The 19,081-nt window shown below is 41.2% G+C and overlaps 1 protein-coding gene across 8 annotated transcripts in view; it reads right to left on the bottom strand.

Annotated features, from left to right (window-relative positions):
- USP9X (ubiquitin specific peptidase 9 X-linked) overlaps positions 1 to 14,471 on the bottom strand; it is a 143,286-nt gene extending 128,815 nt beyond the window's left edge. For 2 of the 8 annotated variants that reach the window (XM_058292216.2, XM_058292218.2), the window contains exon 1: positions 13,630 to 14,464. The gene's annotated coding sequence lies outside the window, so the exon portion shown is untranslated. Of the gene's footprint in view, positions 1 to 13,629 lie in introns of all 8 variants that reach the window. The other 6 variants (XM_012528543.4, XM_012528546.4, XM_012528544.4 and 3 more) reach the window with 4 other exon arrangements.
- Between the last annotated feature and the right edge of the window lie 4,610 nt (positions 14,472 to 19,081).

Raw genomic sequence — 19,081 nt, 5'->3', positions numbered from 1 at the left:
TCTCAAAAAGTATGGCCCAAGGACACCTGAGGTCTCTTGACACTTTCAAGAGGGCCACAAGATGAAAATTATTTTCATAAGATGTTATTTGTCATTTCTTCTAATCAGCCAGATATGACAGATCTGCAAAACTGTAAAGCAATGCCACTTTTCTTTTTTTTCAAAAAGTTGTTTTTCATGAAAAATTATGTTAATATGTTAACATGCAATGGGTTTGTTATTTTTAAATACTGTGAGGGTTCATACCAAGTTCATGTGTAAACTTGGCCAGGTTATGGTATCCATTTGTTTGGTCCACTAAGCACTGGCTTGAATGTTACTGTGAGGATATTTCATAGACTTAAATCATCAGTAAGTTGATTGCATCTATTTATGGCTGATCACATCCACAATAAACTGAAGAGACTGCCTTCAACACTGAGACAAGTCTCATCCAGTCAGCTAATGTCCTTAAAAGAAATGATGATTTCAGCAGCCAGAAGGGTGAATTTCCATCTCTACTTCAGCTGGCCAGCTTCTCCTGGGGAGTTCATTGAAAACTTTCATCAAAGTTGCCAGCTTGATGAATACATTTTGGAGCACTGCTACACCGTTAATAGTGGGAGGAGTGGGGGTGGGGTGGGAAGCAGCGTATATAGTAACCTATTATGTTTTTTAATGTAACATTTTGTGTGATCTATGTATCTTTAAAAAAGAAGACAAAAAAATTTTGCTAAAAAAAAAAAAAAAAGGTTCCCAGCTTGCAGCCTGCCCTACGGAATTTGGACTTGCCCTCCCCACAGTCACAGGAGACAATGCCTAATAAAAAATACAACCTCATGATATTGACATAATTTATCTCCTGTCGATTCTGTTTCCCTAGAGAACCCCGACTACTAGAGATTTAAACATAAATTTTAAGAATGCTCAGTTTTACTTTCTAATATAGTAAACATCTCTATATATGTAACCCCCATAAACAAAAGCTCTTTGGTGGTCCTCTGTAAGAGTATGAAGGAGTTCTGAAACCAAGAAGTTTAAGAATAGCTGGCCTAAGAAATATAATAAAAATAAGCTTCTTTTACTAGTTTTCTTACAATGATGAAAAATGAGCTATCAACATTTTCTCTGAAACCATCTGTGCCAAACATTGAAATCACTGCTACTATATTTATCTGCATACTTTCATCTTCAATTCAGAAAAAAATAATTTCCCCTAAATATTATTAATTTATTTAGCAGGCTACATCACTTTTTAGCAGCAGTAATATTCTTAAAACTTAACCTAGACTTCAGAAGAAAACTTAACTGAACTTTAAGTTACTATGCCAGCAAAGAAATTATACCCCTGGCTATGAAGTCTGTGGTCCCTAAATTCACATGATAAACTGTTGGTCAAGCACAATTTACCAATAAAATTCCCCTACACCCCCCCAAAATGGGCAGATAAAGTCCTCAGTAGACACACACACACAGGAGAAAGGAAGAGAAGGGAACATTCAAATATATTGTCCCTCCCTTTACGTTTCAATCCAACAGTTCCCTAAATCTGAACCTGTTTTTACCTCTTAAATTGTCTTCATCTGAAAATTTATCTTCTCTAGACCCTCTCCTGCTTTGTTTGTTTTTTTCACCTTTTCAGCAATGAAGTTAGAAATATAAGAACTCTTATAAAAAAAAAAAACAAAAAAACATAGCTTAAGTCATCTCTTATCCAACATCCTGGTTTTACTTGTAACACTGATAAGTGGGAAATTTGGAACCAGAATTGCAATCCTGGAACCAGAATTGCAATCCTTCTGACCAGTTCAGTACCCTTCCAAAGACTACCTAACCCATTCTCATTTAAAATACAAATGATGTAAAAGAAAAAAACCCTCCGAAGTAGGAAGAAATGATATTTCAACTATTTAAACAATAAGATTACTGACTTATTTTTCCATTATCAGACTATTTTTAAAACCATAAAATAGTATTTTCATACAAATTATGTTGTCTGGCCTCTTATACCTTAGAAAACCTTGAAAATAGGGGATTAATCATTTTTGTATCACCCTGTACCTAGAACTGTATTAAATTAATGAATTCAATTCGACCATAGACGATATCAGGTTGGTGCAAAAGGAAATGCAGTTTTGGACCATGCATTTTAAATCATTATAACTAGGCTCAAACACATCTTTTTTTTTAAAAAAGATTTATTTTATTTATTTCTCTCCCCTTCCCCCCCTCACCCCAGTTGTCTGTTCTCCGTGTCTATTTGCTGCGTATTCTTCTTTGTCCATTTCTGTTGTTGTCAGCTGCACGGTAATCTGTGTTACTTCTTGTTGCGTCATCTTGTTGTGACAGCTCTCCGTGTGGGCGGCGCCATTCCTGGGCAGGCTGCACTTTCTTTCGTGCTGGGCGGCTCTCCTGACGGGGCACACTCCTTGTGCGTGGGGCTCCCCTATGCGGGGACACCCCTGTGTGGCACGGCACTCCTTGCGCACATCAGCACTGCACATGGGCCAGCTCCACACGGGTCAAGGAGGTCCGGGTTTGAACCTTAGCCCTCCCATATGGTAGACTGATGCCCTAACCACTGGGCCAAGTCCGCTTCCCTCAAACGCATCTTTATTAACCAAAATAGACACCATTACAAGCAACACATTTTTGCCAACAAGAAATAAGTTGCTTATTCCTGTAGTGTAAAAATCCATGCTTTGGGATTCGACGAACTCTTGGAAAGCATTTTTCTGTATCCTGCTGGTTGTAGAAGTGGTTTCCCTGCAAAAAGTTGTCAAGATGCTTGAAAAAGTGGTAGCTGGTTAGTGAGAGGTCAGGTGAATACGGCAGATGAGGCAAAACTTCGCAGCCCAACTCGTTCAACTTTTGAAGCCCTGGTTGTGCAAAGCGTGGTCGGGCGTTGTTGTGGAGAAGAATTGGGTCCTTTCTGATGACCAATGTTGGCTGCTGGCATTGCAGTTTTCGGTGCATCTCATCAATTTGCAGAGCATACATCTCAGATGTAATGGTTTTGCTGGGATTCAGAAAGCTGTAGTGGATGAGACTGACAGCAGACCACCAAATAGCGACAATAACATTTTTTTGGTTCAAGTTTGGCTTTAGGAAGTACTTTGGAGCTTCTTCTAGGTCCAACCACTGAACTGGTTGCCACCGGCTGTCATATAAAAATCCACTTTTCGTCGCATATCAGTCTGATTGAGAAATGATTCGTTGTTGTGTAGAATAAAAGACGACACTTCAAAATGACTTTTTTTTTCCGGTCAGCTCATGAGGTACCCACTTATGGAGCTTTTTCACCTTTCCAATTTGTTTCAAATGCCGAACAACCATAGATGGTCTACATTGAGTTCTTCAGCAACTTCTGTAGTTTAAGAGGATCAGCTTTGATGATCGTTCTCAACTTCTGATGGCCAGTCACTATGCTCCTCATCTTCAAGGCTCTGGTCTCCTTTGCAAACCTTCTTAAACCACCCCTGCACTGTACGTGCACGTTAGCAGTTCCTGGGCCAAATGCCTTGTTGATTTTGTGCATTGTCTCCATTGCTTTACGACCCATTTTGAATGCAAATAAGAAAACCGCTCGAATTTGCTTTTTGTCTAACATCATTTCCACAGTCTAAAACATAAAATAAATAGCAAGTAATAATCATTACCAAAAAAAAGTGAGAAATTCACATTAAAATGGTGTATAACATAACCTCATTTATTTAACAATGTACGCCAATATCAAATGGCCAATTTCAACAACGCGAAACCACAATTACTTTCACACCAACCAGCAATCACCCAGTCCAAGTCCTTCATTTTACAATTCCATCGAGGTTTAAATAACTTGCTCACTAGTTGGTGGAATAGTTAAGACTTAGAGACCACCAAACTATCCTCCTCAAGAAACTTCCCAGAGCCACCTCCCCATGGGCTATTTCTGAAGAAACACAAAGACAAACAAAAAGTACCAGAAAGCATCAACTTCAAAAGAGAAGCTAGGAAAAATGCTATCAGAGTTACATCCAACTAGAGAGAATCAAGATACTTCAGGAAGATGGCACGTGAACTATGAAGGCACTGTAGGCTAGACAAAGGGGTGATGGAGCTCCAAGAGTAAAACCATGGAAACAGGAGAAGTTAGAACATCCATATCAACTATGGACAGTTTGATTAAATGGGAGAGTTAAAAAATACCCTTGGAAAAGTAGGCTGCAATTATGTCAAAATGAGCTCATTCTGGTAAAACTGCAATGAAGAGTTTGGGGCACTACTTGGGAGCGGGAGCAGGAAGAAAAAAGGAGACACACTTGAGGAACGTTGATTCTTGTGGCTATATAGTTGAAAGAAGACAAAGAATCCATGATTCCCTTTCCCATGATGCACTGAGGATAACCAATCCTCAAATTAAGAGCAATTCAATTTGAGACAGCTGACATTTATATGCTTGGGTAATATCATCATCTTATATCAGGCAAGGAATACACACCTGTAGGTACTTTATTAGGTTTCTCCTGCAACCCTATCTGGCCTCCCAATCCCTCTACTCCCAACTCAGAAGGTTCCCAAGTCATCAACACTTAAGAATCCTCAATGACCTTAAAGGAAAAAATAACCACCTGTAGACTATATTATATCATCCAGAATATATTTTAAAAGACTACAGATATTGTGGTTAACTAATTCACATATATGCTACAAAGGACATAATAAACAGATACATATATACTGATTAAATATGATTATTTTCTGTAGTTCATTTCCATAAGGGTCTAGGCAGACACTATATTGTCAGTACCTTCCTTTCATACATAACACATTCCTGAAAATGTGAAAGAAGTCAAATATGTCAAAGCCAAACAACAGATACACATGGTCTTAGGGTTTTTTCCCCAGTCCCAGAGTGCAGGAAAATACTATAAAATCCCTAATTATACCCCACCTTTCACATATAACATTACATATTTGCCTTACTTTATTTCCTGTTTCAGTCACCACTGAACAAAAGTCAACCAACATAATGAATAAGCACAACCTAATCCAGTAAATTTCCTGTCTCAATGGCATTAAGTGCGACACCTCTAGCTGATGCAATTTTACTTGTTTTCCACTTATTTTTATAAAAGGGCAAAATACACATAACTGAACTCGCAAATAAATGCAAAAGATAGTGCTGTACAAATAGTGCAGAGTTAACAAATCTCAACAAAACTGTTCTCAGGCAGACAACACACCCTGCAACAAAGCCAAGTCTGAATGTGACATAAACAAGGTTTAGGGTTGTCATCATATAGTGTATAGAAGTGGAAGCTACACAAAAATCAAATATATCAGAGTTGAAGACTAACATTTTTCAACAAGCAAACAGTGTAGACATAGGAAGCAAATGCTTCCACCAACCAGAAACTAGAGCTCATCACAAAGCTCCTGTAAAAGATCCTTACTCTTAATTTACACACAACCATAATGTGCACTGTCAGCTCATTTCCCAGTTCAGATTAAAAACAGAAAAGATGGGAACAATGACTGACAATAACAGCGAGAATAACTGTCATTAAAAATGAGAAAGCTTTAAAAAACAAAAAACAAAAAAACTTAATCCAAGAGCCTTTTAGTGTATATGTGAACCACTCTAATCAATGAAGATGAAAAATAATGGATAAAATGAAAATAGGGGGAAGCAGAATTGGCCCACTGGATAGGGCGTCCGCCTACCACATGGGAGGTCCGCGGTTCAAACCCCGCGGACCCCCATGTCATCTTGTTGTGTTATTTCTCCATGTGGGCGGCGCCATTCTTAGGCGGGCTGCACTTTCTTTCCCACTGGGTAGCTCTCCTTATGGGGCACACTCCTTGTGCGTGGGACTCCCCTACGCAGGGGACACCCCTGCGTGGCATGGCACTCCTTGCGCGTATCAACACTGCACATGGGCCATGGAAAGTTTTCAAGTGATTAAAATGGAAAAAAGAAAGTTTATCTAGTATTCCCACCAATTTTACAGAAGGAAAAAAAAAAGGCTGGTACTATACCTATCTAATAAGATGCTTCTACATGGTGGAATCAGGAGAGGCAAAGTTTGTGTTTTGCTCTTTGCTTTTATTCTCTTATGTTTCCCAAACATTTTCTTATAAAAAGCATGATAGCTCAACTGATAGAGCATCTGCATACTATATGGAGGGTCCAGGGTCCAATACCCAGGACCTCCCTGACCTGTGTGGTGAGCTGGCCCACGCGCAGTGCTGCCGTGCACAAGGAGTATGCCCTGTAAGGAGAGCCACCCCCAGCAAAAAAGCACAGCCCTGCCTAGGAGTGGAACCACACACATGGAAGAGCTAATGCAGCAAGATGACGCAACCAAAAAAGCGAAACAGTTGCCCGGTGCCGCATGACAAGAACACAAGCAGACACAGAAGAACACACAGCAAGTGGACCCAGAGAGCAAAGGGGGGAAAGGGGAGAGAAATAAATAAGCCTTTAAATAAATATATATATTAAGGGTGAAGCCATATAAAATCCTTAGGTTAAAGTTTTCCATCAAATGATAAATATAGTTTAAGTAACTTAAAAATAAGCTTGTTTTCTGAAGAGCTCATTTATATACATTATGCCAAGACAACAAATTAGTGACCACTATATTAATTTGACAATGCTCTTTTCTACTTTAGCCCTTCTTTAGCATGAGTATTGAACATCACTGTCCGTGTTTCCAAAACAGTGCTGTCTCATAGACTAAATTCTAAAGAATTTGAGGAAATCAATCTTTAAACCTATTCTAACCAGTATATACATCACAGAGACAATTCTGGTTTTGCTTATCTTCTATCCATGTTACTGGGTACAATATCTAATTGGTGAATTTAAAATAAAGTACAAAGTAAAAAAGATTCAAAACAGAATTAGACAAACAAGTGATAAACCCAAGTAGGATGTGTTGGAATTAATCTCCAAACCAGCAATTCTCCAAGTGCAGTTCCCGAATTGGGAATGTGTTCAAAATACATATTCTAGGGCCCCACTCCAGGCCTACTATTACTAAATCAAACTGTGGGTGGGGCTCAACAATCTGTTTTAACAAGCCCTCCAGGTTTGACAATGAGTGCTGTAAATCAGAGATTGGCAGACAACCCTGGTGGAACCAAATCGACCTGCTGTTTCTATGTAGCCCACAAGCCAGGAATTTGCAATCAATTTGATAAGGAGCATTAACTTTAAACCCCAATTAAGCAAAATATTATACCTCCCCAAAAGAATTCTTAGAATTCCCATTAGACCTGAATTACAAAAAAATTATAATCAATCATTGTATTTTAAATTTCATCAATTAAAAATTCAACCAATATCCTCGTTTTTGCCTCAACCCACAAAACCTAAAATATTTACTGTCTGGCCTTTTACAGAAAAAGTTTGCCAATCCCTGCTTCTGAATTCGGGAGGTATTATCAAGAAGCACGTCCAAATTCATTACCTTGATCAGGGACAAAAAATACTCTGAACATGGGTAGAACATAGGTCTAACAACATACAGTCATTTCTATGCTCTCTGATGTCCAAGTTAATAATGAAGAAACTTACTTAAAAGTTCACAGAGGTAACTAGTTATGAGAAAAGATCAGGAAAGAATGATGTTACCAACAACCTTACAACACTCAAAAAGTCAGCAGGAAGGAAATGGACATGAAGGATGAGAAAAAGAGAAACCTCCCCTACTCCTTTTTTCTTAAATGTTCTTCTCCTCCCTGTTACATAGGCTCTGATAGAGAATAGGATCTAATATCCAAGACTACCACTCAAAATCCTCCAAAGGAAAACAATTCCTTTGATAATGGTTGATCAACATGTTCAAAACTCAGGTGATTCATTCTTACAGAAAGGACAAACTAACTGTAAAGTGCTATAAATCATTTTGTATCATCATTATACAAAATTCTGTATATACAATTCTGAGTACTGGAAGGCAAATACCCAGATTTCACCATTCATGCAATCAATAAACTGTTATTGTAAATAGATATTATTCTAGGTGCTTTGTAATACACAAAGGTAAAGGACAGAATTTCCTGACTTTGCCAAGAAGCTCACTATCCATTACTAAAGCATGAATTTTATAACTGTCTACAAAGGTAATGGAATTCAGATAATTTAGCAATTAATGTGACTTCTTAGATATGGAAACAGCATCATGCAGCAGGTAGTCTATGAACTTCATGCTGTCCTGGTTAAGTTACTTAACCTCTTAGGGTCATCTTCCCCACCTGAGGGCTCTGATGCGTTCTAGAGCCCTTCCAGGCTCACCATAAAAAGATCATTAGATCAAGTCAAGCCACTCCAAGTAGAGGAGAGAATTAGGGGGGAAAAAAGGGAAAGAAATAGAAAGGTACAACCATACAGAGAATATAATATGGTGAAATGACTATTCATTCAACCATTAGTTACTGCATGCCTATGTACCAGACACTTTCTAAGTGCTGGGGATGTACTGAGTATGACCAGATGGATGCCACCAACCTAAAAGAGAATTTGGAGGACAAAACTAACCAAAGCATTTGAACAAAATAAAATGAGCAAAGAGAAAAATACACAAGTGGTGGAGAAACTGATTAAGACCTTCAATACAGAAAAGGAATGGTAGAAGGAGGGGGTGGCACTGGAGAGTATGTTGTTTCTGGCCCCCTAGTTAAAAACATCAAGTATAGCTATTTCAAAGCCAATATGCAAGAACTCTAAAAAAACCCAAAAACCTGTTCCTACTATACTTGACATTTGGGACCCACTGGAAAAGTTTGGAGTTGAGAATGGATCTCTACAGTATTTAACTTTTAAAAAATTGAAAGATAACAAGAAAATTTCATTGGCTTATACCACGAAGGTTATTTCTCATAATTTAGTGCAGTCTCCTTCAATGAGGCACAATAAAAGAATGACAGAAAATTAAAGCTAGGAAAACCTTTAGGGATTAGCCAGCTCAACCCCCTTACTTCATTCGGCATAAGCATCTAGGAAACATAAATCTCTAGAACAGTTCCTGGCACATGGTAGATGTCAAGTAAATATTTTCCAGATAGATGAAGACGAAACTAATGCCTTAAGAGATATTAACAACAGTATTAAGAGCTGGAATCATAACTCTGAGAAGGTGGTCAGTAAGTGATAATAAGTGATAACAATTAAGGTATCTCTCTGTGTGTGCGTGCGTCAACTTTTTCCACTCCATGTTTGTGTTTAAGTCTGGAATTTTTGGTGGTCACTGACAAAACTAAACTCAAGAAAACTGCTATCGAATGATAGAACAAAATTTGTAAGGTCTTAAATCTCCCCTTTCATAAAAATGAATTGCAAAAAACACAAAAAAACCCTAGCTCTGCACCTCAGAATCACCTGCTGAGTTTTTTTTTTTTAAGGCCCATTTCCCACTCCAAACCTACTCAATTAGACTCAAGGGAGTAAGACCTAAGGAAATACATTTTTAAAAAGTCCCACAGGTGATTTTGATACACTGTTTAAGTAGAAAATCTTCTTCAGACCATGACTAAAAACAAATGAATGGGTACCCATTCGCCACCAAATATATGTACTGTATATGAATATACTGAAGTCTACGGGACTAGCATAAGCACATGCGAAGAATAAACTTAGGTAAGATAACTCATCCTTACAGTGTACTTTTTCACACCTGATTCATCTGAAAGGATATTACAACGGCCATCACTTTATACTCAACAGTAAAAACTGAACAATAGTTTCAAATCCCAACATAACCTAAGGAGAAGTGTCATAAGTTTCAAAGTTTTTTTTCCCTCCTAACCATGTAGACTTTAATGATCTATCATAAAATTTATGATTCTCTATGGTAAAATTTAACAGAAATTCTTGGAAGAATCTCGTGCCACATTAAGAATGGTCATAGATTCTACGCTAGAGTTGGCTTTTTCTCTTCCTTTTTCAACAGAGAATGAATTTAAGCACAATGAACCAAGAGAATAAAGGAAAAAATACCACTTGTTACTATTTCATTCACACTGTAACATTTACCAAACCAATACTATAACTACAAAAATGCAAAATTAAATCCTAACTTACTTTTGAAAAGCTTTTGTGATATTAAGCAAAACTCAGAATTCTCAAATTGAGACAACAGAACTCCACATACTAAATATTCACTTAGGGGATGATTTAAATATATGACTAAGACAAATGCCTCAATTTTGCAACCTTTAGGAATGTTAAGCCGACTAACATTATTTTAGTCATAAACAAACCCAACAACTAAAACATCACCCTGAACTGTTGCAAGACATAGAAGGGGAAGTTTATTTGTTGCAAAGCTTTAAGGTCTCCGGTGGCCAAGATATTCCCTAAATCGCAGATTTGATAGTCTTAAAACTAAAACCTCAAGCTCCTCTGGTACAGGAACTCAAAAGTTTTAAATGTTTAAAAAAACAGTAATCAGTGTCATTTCACTAATGTGGCACAATAGTTGAAGTACAACTGATTGAGCCTGACAGACCTCAGCCACTCATCTATATAATGAAAATAATACATAAAGCAACGAATGGAAAATGTTTAGCACAATGCTGGCACATAATTAATGCTCAATAAATGACAATTATTCTGATAAAAGAGAACATTTAAGAAAAAACATATTTACATATTTATCCACCTGAAAGATTTATAAAAGCATGCCAAAACCAATAATCCAGTGGTTCTCACCTCTTTCTGCATATGAGAATCACCCACACAGCGCTTTTAAACCTTTGCCCAGGCCTCATAGACCAAATGATGTCTAGGGTGAGACCAAGGCTCAGTGTTCTTTTAAAAAAAAAAACAAAACAAAAAACACCCCAAGTGATTCTAAAGCTGGATTCTTAAAATCCTTTTTGTTCCTTTTACCACTTTGCCAGTCAGTTGAAAACCACGCACCCCCTACTTAAGTCCACACTATACTGTGCATTATTTAATAAATATAGCACACCCGCACCAACATGTCTCCACAAGAATAACGTTTTTTTGAATTTCAATTCAAGCTCACTGACCCCTAGTGGTTAAAAACCCCTGTTCTAAAGGGTTGAGGTCCACTACACTATTAACTTTTTCTCAAATATTAATGTAAGACTCTACTTTAAAATGGCTTCTGAAGGTACAGCTCCTAAAAGAACCAAAAGGAAGCTAAAAACCAGTATCTCAACATTTGGAAAAAAGAAAAATACTTCAAGATTCAGAGAACATACCAGGCAAGAGGGGAAATATAATGCAGGTTATCAATAGTACTCGGTTTTTTAGAAAAAAAAATCAACTCATCCAATAACCACAGCATAAGATTTTCTTCCCCAGTTTATTGCCCAAGAGTTACAAGAGGACTAATCCTTTAACAAATACATATACACACCCTATATATTTCTAATAGCTTTAACAATTTAAACAATTAGTTTCAACATTAAAAAGCTGAAGCAACAGTACAAAACTCCTTTAATAATTTTAAGTTTATCTTACAAATTAAAAAATAACCTAAAAGAAAACTTGCATTTGTTCAACTAATGAATAAACTGGATGATCGACAAACTGGTAACACCCATTTTTAACACCTATAAGCAGCATGAATACCATTTCAAAGAAAAATTATCTTTGAGGAGATAGCCATAGGAAAATCTCTCTTTCCTGAGATATCAGAAAATGCATTTAAAGATCCTCGAAGAAAGAAGATTCAAAGTAAATCCTACTTGAGCATTCTATTGGTAAGAGAACTATGGAACACTAACAACAGACTCCGACAATGTGGTGAAAGGTAAAATCTACCCTTTAAAGTTACTCCCTGAAGTACTTTAAGATTCTCATATGTAACATTCTGTTATTTAATCTCGCCCGAAATTTTCTCTCAGAAACTACCAAGGTCAGCAAACAAAAGGAAGAAACAGCATGAGAATATTCAGATAACAAGAATTACAAGAGTTGAACCTTCACGCCAAAAATGAATAAAGGAAGAAAAAAAAGTGTACTCCAAAAATCTTTTTATTTAGAGAAAGCAAAAATACTAAGCTACAAAAACCTAAGTTCACCCTTGAAACACCAATTCCAAATACTTCAGGCTTTCACTCTGCCCAAACATTGGAACGATTAAGTTGAAATGGTGAAAGTTACAAGTATGAAAAAGTACATGAACATGAGTTTTTGAGAAAAATGTTGACAGCTTTGTATACTTAACACATAAATCTTCAAAAACGCAGGAGGCATTTGATGAAACCAAAATGGCAGCCCACCGAATCAGTAGACAAACGAAATCTTGTTTTACGTTCAAGTATATGGATTGAGATAAGCCACGCTAGTCATGGGTAATAAGTTTTTACTATATAATCACTAAGAGTAGATAATGAGCTCTAAGAAAGGATTAAATACCTACTGAAAAGTTCCCTCATCAGTGCACCCCAATTTTTCTCCTTTCAAAGTCAAAGTAAACAAACGTTATATATAGATTTGGAAGACACATGGGTTCCCAAGTAAAGAATGCCTTTTTCCTACCTTAAAAAAATAAAGCGTAACTATCCCACATCTACAACTCATTCAGTTAAATTCAAAATCAAGGTGAAGAAATTCCACACACCTGTAAAAGGCACTATGGAAAATTCAAGTTAATGTTTTAACTATGGAAGTTCCAAAAAATAACAATGTTTCATCCAAGCAGGTTCCAGTGGAGACCTTAAAAATCCCTGTGTAAATACCAGTTGCCACAGAATTAAGAAATCCATACAAATACTAAACATCTCTACACCTGCTCCATGACTCTGTAACTTAATATTTCACAATGAATGAAAAAAAAAAAAACCTTTATCAAACCTGAAGCCCCACATCACAAGAACCAAAAGGTTTTATCACTAGCAAACTCACGCATGCTAAGACTTTTTGCAGAAACAGTTAAAAATAGAAAGGTGGTAGGTTCAAATTAGTTTGGAAGCAGTTTCTGCACCAAAACATCTTTCACGGTTCGGCCCTCAGCAAATTGCGGGAGGGGAGGGGGAAGCCTAGAAGGTCGATAACCCGGTTCAGACTCCCAGACCAGAAGGCCGAGAAGCTGCGGGTTATCGCAGGAGGAGGGGGGAGGCCGACAAGTCGTCGGGCCTGATAGCCAGGCGTAGCCCGGGCCTAGCTCGACTGCTCCAAATCACTCCACCTCGGTAATGGCGTTTGGTGTCAAGTGGAACGAGACTGAGAAGAGAGCGGCTGCGGACCCGCGGAACGCCGGGGTGCAAGGCCGGGGACCGCTGAGCCCCGGACAGGGACGCGCTCCCTGGGTGCGGATGGGGGGTGGGGGCACCAAGCCGCGCCCGGAGTCTCCATCCTCCCACTCGGCCCCAGACAGGACGGGAAGGGGGAGGAGGGGGAGGGACAGAGCCGTCAGCCATTTTCCCTTACAGTCCAAAACACAGACACGCTCCCGGGACGCCGGCTCGGTGCTCCACACCGACCTGCGCGCCCCCTCCCCGCGCGGCGCGCGCGCCCGCCCGGCCCGGGGCGGAGGAGGGGGAGCGGGGAAGTCCCCCGCCCGGCCCGCCGCCGCGGAGGGAGGAACCGCGCGCGCACACGCACACCCCCCTCGCCCTCCTCCCCTCACCCTGATCCAGCTGTTGGCCCCGGAAAGGCGCGTCGCCTCGGCGCGGGTGGCTACTCACCGCACGACACGAGCGCCTTCTCCTCAAAACCAGGACACGCGGAGGCGGGGGCCAGGCTCAGTCCCGGGACGAGACCGACCCTGGGTGCATCCCAGGCCCGGGGGTAACGGGCGACAAACTGTCCAGAGGCGGCAGCCGCGGCCGGACTTGGGGCTGCAGGCGTGAGGACGACCGGGTTGCACACGGGCTCCGGCTTTCGCTCCCCAAGTCGCCCGCCCCGCCGCAGCGGTTACCGCGGACGCCTTCTCCTAAAGGACCTCGGCCGGTGGCGGCCCTCTTCTTCCCCCTTCTCCCCTCGGGCTGGGGCTCTCGCGGCGCTCAGACGGACTCCGGGCGGTGCGTTTCTCCTGCGTCACCTCCTCCGGCTCCTCCTCCCGCAGCGACAGCTTCACCTTCCCTTGGTCGCCGCCGCTGTCCGCGCTCCGGGCCTGGTCGCTTTGCTGCGGCTCGCTCCCGGCGCCGACAGGAGCCCCGGGCTCTGAGGCGACCGCCTCCCGGGAGGGAGAGGCGGGAGCGGCGGGCTCCCGCGAGGCCTGTGAGCTGAGCGAGGCGGAGAGGGGCTCGGCGCGGCAGAGGCCCAAACGGGCCGGGTACGGGGAGGTTGCGGCTCCGGCGACGGCGGAGACTAGCTTCCGCAGCCGCGGACGCCCGTCCTCTTCAATATGGCGGATCCGGCAAACCAAAAAAAAAGAAAACCTCTCGGCCACTGGCGGCGGCGGCGGCGGCAGGAGCAAGAGCAGGAGCAGAAGCAGCGGCGGCGGCGGCAGCAGCACAGCAGCGCAGACTCCCACTAGCCCCAACGCCGCCCAAAGCCCCGAGGTTCCCCGCCCCCTCCAAGTCCCGCCCCGCAGGAGCCCCGCCCCGCGGCCCTCCCCCTGCTCCTGCCCAGCCCCCTCTCGCTCAGCTGCTACCTCTTCACCCCCTCCGATAAGGGTCTGTAGAGCCCAGGAGAGTGGGTCGCGCCGCCTAGGGAGCCGCCTCGGCTTGAGGCGCCCGAAGTTCGGAGGGCTGCGGGGGGGGGGCGGGGGGGGAGGGGAGGGGGAGAGGGGGAAGGGAAGGGGGAGACGCTGCGGTAAAGGGGTTCACGAAGTACCGACTCTCCTGGCCGGCTTCTCCTGTTTCATGCTATGGCCACCGGACTGTGTCCATCCCTCTTGACTTGGAAGCGGTTCTAGGGCAGAGGTGACCTGAGGACGGGCCTAAGTGGAGGAGAGGAAGCCTGAGAAGCTCTGGCATGCCACGCCGAACAGAGGGCTGGGAGATGGGGACTGGCAGGGACGGGGTTAACCGCGCGGGCCGCAGCAGCGTCGCTCAGAGTTTGACTCGGGCCGATTGTTTTTGTTCCATTGTGAGCCGTGGACTTGCCGGCAAGTGCCCGGATGATGACGTCACCGACCTCCCTTTTTCCGGGATTATTGGGGGGAGGGGGGGCAGAAAGAAGAGAGCCCGAGAACACGCGCTGGGCGGTCGCTGCTGTGGTACCTGGGGGTCCGGGCGGCGCAAACGACCTGCTCCCTGTGACGCAGGGGGCGGGTACCTGGGGGCGGCGGCGGTGCTAGGTCCCAAGGGCCCCGCCACCTGCTTCCCGCAGATAGAAGGAAGGTGTGGCTATCTTCAGCCGCCCGGGGCGGGGGTAGGGAATGGAAAAGGGACCTTTCCCCACCCTACAAGGGAAGTGCTCTGAGCTCCTCAATTCACAGGATCCTGCCACTTCAGAACTAAAAGCATTGAGATTTCTTATAGCCCAACTGTGATCGACCACCCTTTGGCCATAGGAGCCCTCCCAGCAAAGAAAAATCATGAAGTGCGTGAACGGCATAGTGACGAGGCCGTATTAAATATAACAAGAATAACGTCTCTTGCCAACTCATCAGCACAATTCAGTGTTTGAACCCGGAAGGGCCTTTTGGATCCTCTATTTAAGATGTAGTGAACATCCACTACATCATGGACTGTTTTCTACATGTTCATATTCCACAGTGAAGACCGAACAGGAAAAAAATTACCAGGTTAATCTCAAATAAATGGAGTGGCTTGGAACGATTCTATACAGTCTACATAGGATACCACAGTGAAGAGAAAATAAATGCAATTCCTAACTTACCACAGATTCCCTTTTGACTTCACAATGCCCTTGGACACCAAGTTATGTGCAAAATCATAGCAAACAACAATAAAACAAGATCTACGACATTTGGTATGGAACAAGGTTGAATCTAGTTATGCTAAATTTGTTAGTATGTTACACAGCTTTGTTAAAATGGAATCCAAACGAATACAGTGTGACAGCACAAAGTTACTGATGTCTTACATTTTTTAAAGCATTTCTCTATAAAGCACTACACAAAGTTATCGCCACAAAAATTAACAATTAGAATGTCCAAGACCCATCACTCCTACCTAGCCCTAATAAATCTTAGCATTTTTACCTTGCTTTTAATATTATTTCCGTGAATGCCTCCCCTCCCCTCATTAGCTTATGAGCTTCTAAAGAGTAGACGCTAGCACCTATGAACACTGTAGGTATGCTAAACACATGTATGTTACTTAAGCATCAGAACCCTGTAAAGTAGCCAGAACGTATGTTGCTATCCTTGATTCTAGAGAAGAAAAAAACAGGGTAGGTGGTTTATCAAAAGTGCACCTTAAACAAAGATGTCCACTTTTACCACATCTATTCAACATTGTGCTTGAGATTCTAGCCAGGACAAGAGAAAGAATTAAGAGCCATCCTGATAGGAAAGGAACAAGTAAAACTACCCCTATTTGCAGATAACAGGATCTTGTACATGGAATTTACTATTAAAAAAAAAAAACTATTAAAACTAATAAATAAGTTCAGCAAGGTTACAGGATAAAAGATCAACGCAAAACTCAATTATATCTCTATATACTAGCAATGAACAATCTGAAAATGAAATTAAGAAAATGCCATTGATGATACCATTCAAAAGAATAAAATACTTAGGAATTCATTTTTAAAAAGAAGTGCAAGACTTATACACTGAAAACTACAAAATATCATTGAGGGGAGCGGATGTAGTTCAGCGGTTGAGCACCTGCTTCCCATGTACAACATCCTGGGTTCAATCTTCAGTACCTCCTAAAAAAGAAATCATTGAACGAAATTAAAGACCTAAATAAATTTAAAAACATTCCACTTCAAGGATCAAAAGACAATATTGTTAAGATAGCAATACTCCCAAAACTGATCTTCAGAGTCAATGCAATCCCTATCACGATATCAACAGGCTTTTTTTTGCACAATTGACAAGCTGACCCTTAAATTCATATAGAAATTTAAGGGACTCAGAAGCACCAAACCTTAAAAAAGAAGAGCAAAATGAGAAGGCTCCTACATGCCGAATTCAAAACTTACTGCATGCTACAGTAATCAAAACAGTGTGGTTCTGGCGTAAGGATATATATATATATATATATAAATGGATTAGAATTCAGAGTCCAGAAATAAACACATTTATGGACAATTAATTTTTATTGAAGCAAAATTAACGTAGCATAAACTGAATTAAAACTCAGGAGGCATTTGTTATATTTTCAATGTTGTGCAATTATCTCCTGTATCTAGTTTGAAAATATTTCATCACACCAAAGAAAACTCCATACCCACTAAATAGTCACTGCTTATTCCTCTCTGCTACCCTGACCCTGGCGACCACTAATACACTTTCTGTTTATGGAATAACTTATTCTGGGAGTTTCGTATAAGAGTAATCATACAGGGAAGCAGACTTGGCCCAGTGGTTAGGGCGTCCGTCTACCACATGAGAGGTCCCCGGTTCAAACCTGTGTGGAGCTGGCCCATGTGCTGTGCTGATGCGCGCAAGGAGTGCCGTGCCACGCAGGGGTGTCCCCCGCGTAGGGGAGCCCCACGTGCAAGGAGTGCGCCCCAGAAGGAGAGCCGCCCAGTGCAAAAGAAAGTGCAGCCTGCCCAGGAATGGCGCCACACACACAGAGAGCTGACACAGCAAGATGACGCAACAAAAAGAGACACAGATTCCTGTGCCGCTGACAACAACAGAAGCGGACAAAGAAGAACACGCAGCAGATAGACACAGAGAACAGACAATTGGGGTGGGGGGGGGGAAGGGGAGAGAAAATAAATAAATCTAAAAAAAAAAGAAGAGTAATCATACAATATATAATCCTTTGTGTCTGGCATCTTTCCCTTAGCATAATGTTTTCGAGGTTCATCCATGTTGTAGTATGTAGCAGTACTCCACTTATTCTATAGCTGAGTAATAGTCCATTGTATGGCTATACACATTGTGTTTTATCCATTCATCGTTGATGGGAATTTGGGTTGTTTCCACCTTTTGGCTATTGTGAATAATGCAGCTATTACCGTTTGTGTAATAGCTTTTATTTGAATAATGTTTTCAATTATTTTGGGTGCATACCTAAGAGTAGCATTGCTGGGACTTATTATAATTCTATGTTTAATTAATTTATTTAGGAACTGCCAAACTTTTTTCCACAGTGGCTGCACTATTTTACATTCTTACCAGCAGTGTACCAGGGTTCCAATTTTTCCACATCCATCCTCTCCAATGTTTGTTTTTTTTTAAATTATAGTCATCCTAGGTGTGTGTGAAATGGTATCGTTTTTATTTTGATTGGCATTTCCCTAATTCACTAATGATGTTGAGCATCTTTTCATGTGCTTGTTGGCCATTCCATATTTTGGGGAAAATGTATTGTTCAAGACTCTTGCCCATTTTTCAATTGAGTTGTTTGTCTTTTCTTTCCCCATGAATTGTGGAGTGGATGTGGCTCAAGCAGTTGAGTGCCTGTTTCCCACATGAGAGGTCCCGGGTTTGGTTTCTGGTGCCTCCAAAAAAAAAACCAAACAAACAAACAAACAACAAAGGAAAAAATGAAAAAACCAACTCAGCAGAGCCAATGTGGTACAGTGGTCTGCGCTGGCTTCCAACATTCCCAGGTTCAATCCCCATCCCCAGTACCTAAAAAAAAAATATATATATATATATATATATATATATATATATATATATGTACGTATATATGTGTGTGTGTATATATATATATATATACACACACACAAAATGAGAAATCACTTCTTCACACCCACCGGCATGCCCATTATATTAAAAGAAAAAAACAGAAAATAACAAGAGTTGTTGAGGAGGTTGAGAAACGGGAACACTTGTGGATTATTGCTGTGAATGTGGAAGACAAGTTTGGCAGTTCCTCAGAAAGTTAAATATAGAATTAGCATATGAACTTGCAAGCTCACTTTTAGATATACACCCAAAATAATTGAAAGCAGGGACTCTAACAAATATTTGCCCATCAATATTCATAACAGCATGACTCACAAGAGTCAAAATGTGCAAACAACCCAAGTATCCTTCAAAAGACAGTGGATAAACAAAAGGTGGTATATCCATACAATGGAATAATATTCAGC

Source organism: Dasypus novemcinctus, chromosome X, assembly GCF_030445035.2.
Source record: "Dasypus novemcinctus isolate mDasNov1 chromosome X, mDasNov1.1.hap2, whole genome shotgun sequence".
Classification (NCBI taxonomy): Eukaryota; Metazoa; Chordata; class Mammalia; order Cingulata; family Dasypodidae; genus Dasypus; species Dasypus novemcinctus.
Note: the sequence above shows the minus strand (reverse complement) of the source record. Positions and strands in the feature narration are given on the sequence as shown.